The sequence below is a fragment of the Petromyzon marinus genome, unplaced genomic scaffold, assembly GCF_048934315.1.
Source record: "Petromyzon marinus isolate PM22_M1 ecotype Great Lakes invasive population unplaced genomic scaffold, UKy_Petmar_22M1.pri1.0 PM_G_Scaffold_21, whole genome shotgun sequence".
Taxonomy (NCBI): Eukaryota; Metazoa; Chordata; class Hyperoartia; order Petromyzontiformes; family Petromyzontidae; genus Petromyzon; species Petromyzon marinus.
In genome coordinates, this window is record NW_027422773.1 from 2,017,501 (window position 1) to 2,022,500 (window position 5,000).

Genomic DNA, 5,000 nt, shown 5'->3' on the forward strand with positions numbered 1-5,000 from the left:
GGATGACTCTTCAGATGACTTTACAGAGGATGATGAGGATGTGGAGGAGTCCTTCCTCGACATATCGGCTGAGGAACCCGTGTTGGGAAAGTTTCCCATTGACACGAAGGGAACTATCCCGGTTGTACTGCCTAGTCTGGAGTATATATGCGTTATCTGTAAACAACACATGGGCAAAGCATCCGAACTTGTTGCACATTTTAACATCAAACACAGAGACATTCCTCTGGTGTTTAAGTGTGCTAAATGTGACAAAACCAACTCAAACCACCGATCGATTGCCTGTCATGCCCCCAAATGTGGGGGAATAAAGTTAACCGAGGAAAGCTTACCAATGGTCTGTGAATGTTGCCAGGCACGCTTTGCGACTCTAAGTGGCCTTTCGCAGCACAAGAGGCATGCTCACCCAGTCACCCGTAATGAGGAAAGGATTAAAGATGGTATAAAGGGTACCTCGCAGAGAGGGGTACACCGTAGCTGCTGGTCTTTGAAGGAAGTAGAACAGCTGGCCCTTCTAGAGTTGCAGTTTCAGGGGAAAAAGAATATCAATAAGATCATTGCTGAAGCGCTTGGGACTAAGACCAACAAGCAAGTCTCTGACAAGAGACGGGACCTAAGTAAAAAGACAGGGGCCCCCATGTCAGACAGCTTACATTTTTCTTCTAGGCCTCTTGAGACATTGTCTCCCCCACCAAATGTAACAACGGGGACTTCATCCATACTCGCTCAAGCAGCTGAGCGGCTTACGAATGAGAATTCTGGGACCCTGGAAAAGCCTGCAATGGAGGCAATAAAGGCTTGGCTTAACGGCGAGGGCCAACATGATGCCCTCGTAGAAACTGCCACAGCATTGATGCTTTGTCCGATGAGATTGGTGAAAAACAAAGGCAAACGTTCAAAACCCGAGAACGACATTATTAAACCCAGGATATTACCCACACGATCTTGGATGAAGAAGAGAGCGGAAAAACGAGGAAGCTTCATGAAGCACCAGAAGCTCTTCTTTAAGAACCGCTCTCTTCTTGCGTCCTTAGTCCTGGATGGCACTGAACGTCATGAATGCCGAATCCCGAACGCAGATGTATATCGTTTTTACTGCGAAAAATGGGAGAAGGTGTTGCCATTCAATGGCCTGGGCCAATTTAAGTCATCAGGTGTTGCAAATAACGAATACTTTGAGCCCCTAATTTCGGTGGAGGAAGTTCAGACTGCCATACGGGCCATTAAACCAACGTCAGCAGCTGGGCCAGATGGCCTAACAAGGGCTGCAATCTGTGCTGCCGACCCCGAGGGTCGGACACTGACAGCCCTATTTAATGCATGGATGATTACAGGAATTATTCCCAAAGAGTTGAAAAAGAATAGGACGATTCTTATTCCTAAGGTTATGGACGATGAAAAGCTGAAAGATTTGGGGAACTGGAGACCAATAACGATTGGTTCAATGATTCTGAGATTATTTTCCAGAATAATGACTGCACGTCTTGCTCGTGCTTGTCCCTTAAACCCAAGGCAGCGTGGTTTTATAGCGGCATCTGGCTGCTCTGAAAATCTTAAGGTGCTACAGGACCTTATGAGACACGCTAAGAAATTGCACAGGCCGTTGGCTGTCATGTTCATCGACATAGCGAAAGCTTTTGACTCGGTTTCGCATGCTCATATTTTATGGGTGTTAAGGCACAAGAAAGTAGATGAACACGTGGTGGGCATCATCCAGAACGCCTACGATCGGTGTACGACCTCGTTCAAAAGCAATGGCGAGTCGACTCGAGAAATTAGCATACGTGTTGGTGTCAAACAGGGTGACCCCATGTCACCCCTGCTCTTCAATCTTGCCATGGACCCTTTGATATGCACCCTAGAGTCACACGGAGTTGGGTACTCCATTGATACCGACCACGTGACAGCTCTTGCGTTTGCTGATGATTTGGTGTTGGTGAGCGAATCTTGGGTTGGTATGGCCGCCAATCTAGCGATCTTGGAATCATTTTGTGGGCTATCGGGATTGGAGGTTCAGGCCAGAAAGTGCCAGGGCTTCATGATAAGCCCAACCAAAGATTCATATACGGTGAACAACTGCGACCCATGGACTATCAAAAATAAAGATGTCCATATGATCCAACCTGATGAATCAACGAAATACCTTGGTCTGAAAATTGGCCCTTGGACTGGCACTATACAGCCTGATCTACATTGTCAGCTAAAGACATGGATCTCGAAAATCGATGAGGCGCCTCTGAAGCCAACTCAGAAGGTTGAACTACTCAATGCCTATGCCCTACCCAGATTGTTATATCCTGCAGACCACTCGGACTGCAAGCAATCAACTCTCCGTGGGTTGGACCAAGAGATTAGAAAGGCGGTAAAAGGATGGCTCCACCTTCCCGCTTCAACTTGTGATGGACTGTTATATGCCAGAGCCCGAGACGGAGGCCTTGCCATCTTGAAACTGGAAAAAACAATCCCTTCGGTTCAAGTTAGAAGGCTGCAACGTATAGCAAACTCGTCCGATGCTATCACCCGTAATATTGTGTCCTCGCAGGGTATGGAGGAAGAATACCGTAATTTGTGGGTACGAGCAGGGGGTGACAGTGATGCAATCCCAACATTCGTTCTCAGGGACTCGGTGTCAAAAGAACCTGTATATCCGAGACCCTGCGATTGGAGGGAGCATGAATTTGAGAGATGGTGCGAAAAGCCGGTTCAAGGAAGGGGCATTGTAAACTTTGCGCATGATAGAATCAGTAATGCTTGGTTGAGGCCATGGTGCGGCTTTAAACAATGCTTCTTTATCGCAGCACTACAACTAAGGGCAAATATTTACCCAACAAGAGAAAGCTTGAACAGAGGCAGAGATGGGGCCTTACGTTCCTGCAGGAAATGCTCTGCCAGACTCGAGTCCCTTTCGCACATTCTCGGTCAATGTCCTGCAGTACAGAAAGCAAGAATTGCGCGACATAACAAGATCAGTAACATTCTGGCAGACGAAGCGGCTAGATTGGGCTGGTCTGTATACAAAGAGCCACGGTTCATATCCGAGACGGGAGAGATGAGAAAGCCTGACCTCGTGTTTGCAAAAGATGAGGAGGCGGTTGTGATCGATGTCACCGTCCGTTTTGAGCTTTCAAAGAATACCTTGTCAGATGCTGCCTCGCACAAAGTTTCGTACTATACCCCTCTTGGTGATCAAGTCAAAGTGCTGACGAAGGCTAGCAAGGTCACATTCTTTGGATTCCCGGTTGGGGCAAGAGGAAAGTGGCCCCTTGAGAATAACGAGGTACTTACCTCCCTGGGCCTGACCAAACCCAGAACGACATCACTGGCCAAGATGATTTCCCGCAGAACGCTGCTTTTCTCTCTTGATATTCTGAGAATGTTCTGTGGAAATTATGCGGTCTATGAACAGTCATAGACAACCTCCGAAACAAATAATAGTTTTGTTTTAAGATGTCATTTGTTTTAGATTGATTTTGTTATTTTCGAAGGTGAAGTCGGTTTTTATTTCATTTTACTATTTTCCACAATTTAGATTGTTATTTTCCAAGACGAAGTCTTGGTTCTTTTTTTTATTGTTAGTTTTTTTTTAACACGTCGTATTTGTTACTTTAGAGCTTAGAGGGGACTTTATTTTCGCCTTACTATTTTCTGCCTACAAAGAAGATTAAAAATAAGCTTTTTTCAAGATGGTTTTGTTATTTTCCAAGGTGAAGTCTTGGTATTCTTATTTTACTATTTTCCATAAAGAAGACCTTTCTTTTAGATTTTGTTATTTTCCAAGACGAAGACTTGGTATTTTTATTATATTGCTATTTTTTACACGAAGCTTATTCAAGAGCACTTATATAGATTAGACTTTGTTATTTTAATTCTTTATTTTTGGACTACATCAGTTCGAGAGTGCTGTAACTTACTATTTTCTGCCTACAAAGAAGATTACAAATAAGCTTTATTTAAGATGTTTTAGATTAGATTTTGTTATTTTCCTAGGTGAAGTCTTGTTTTTTTTATTTTACTATTTTCCACAAAGAAGACTTTTCTTTTCTTTTAGATTTTGTTATTTTCCAAGACGAAGACTTGGTATTTTTTTGCTATTTTTTTACAGGAAGCTTTATTCAAGAGCACTTATATAGATTAGACTTTGTTATTTTAATTCTTTATTTTTGCACTACATCAGTTCGAGAGAAGACTACAAACCAGCTTTATTTAAGATGTTTTAGATTAGATTTTGTTATTTTCCAAGGTGAAGTCTTGGTTTTTTATTTTACTATTTTCCACAAAGAAGACTTTTCTTTTAGATTTTGTTATTTTCCAAGACGAAGACTTGGTATTTTTTTATTGCTATTTTTTACACGAAGCCTATTCAAGAGCACTTATATAGATTAGACTTTGTTATTTTAATTCTTTATTTTTGGACTACATCAGTTCGAGAGTCCTGTAACTTACTATTTTCTGCCTACAAAGAAGATTACAAATAAGCTTTATTTAAGATGTTTTAGATTAGATTTTGTTATTTTCCAAGGTGAAGTCTTGGTTTTTTTTATTTTACTATTTTCCACAAAGAAGACTTTTCTTTTCTTTTAGATTTTGTTATTTTCCAAGACGAAGACTTGTTTTTTTTTATATTGCTATTTTTTTTTACACTGCTTTATTCAAGAGCGCTTATATAGATTAGACTTTGTTATTTTAATTCTTTATTTTTGGAATACATCAGTTTGAGAGTCCTGTAACGTACTATTTTCTGCCTACAAAGAAGACTACAGACAAGCTTTATTTAAGATGTTTTAGATTAGATTTTGTTATTTTCCAAGGTGAAGACTTGGTTTTTTTATTTTACTATTTTCCACAAAGAAGATTTTTCTTTTAGATTTTGTTATTTTCCAAGACGAAGACTTGGTATTTTTTTTATTGCTAGTTTTTTTTAATATGTTACTTCAGAGCATAGAGAGGACTTTATTTTTACCTTACTATTTTCTGCCTTCAAAGAAGATTAAAAATAAGCT

At 41.0% G+C, this 5,000-nt stretch overlaps 1 pseudogene; it reads left to right on the forward strand.

Moving 5' to 3' along the window:
* The window catches only part of LOC142912659 (28S ribosomal RNA), a 10,271-nt pseudogene that overhangs the window by 3,322 nt on the left and 1,949 nt on the right, over positions 1-5,000 (forward strand).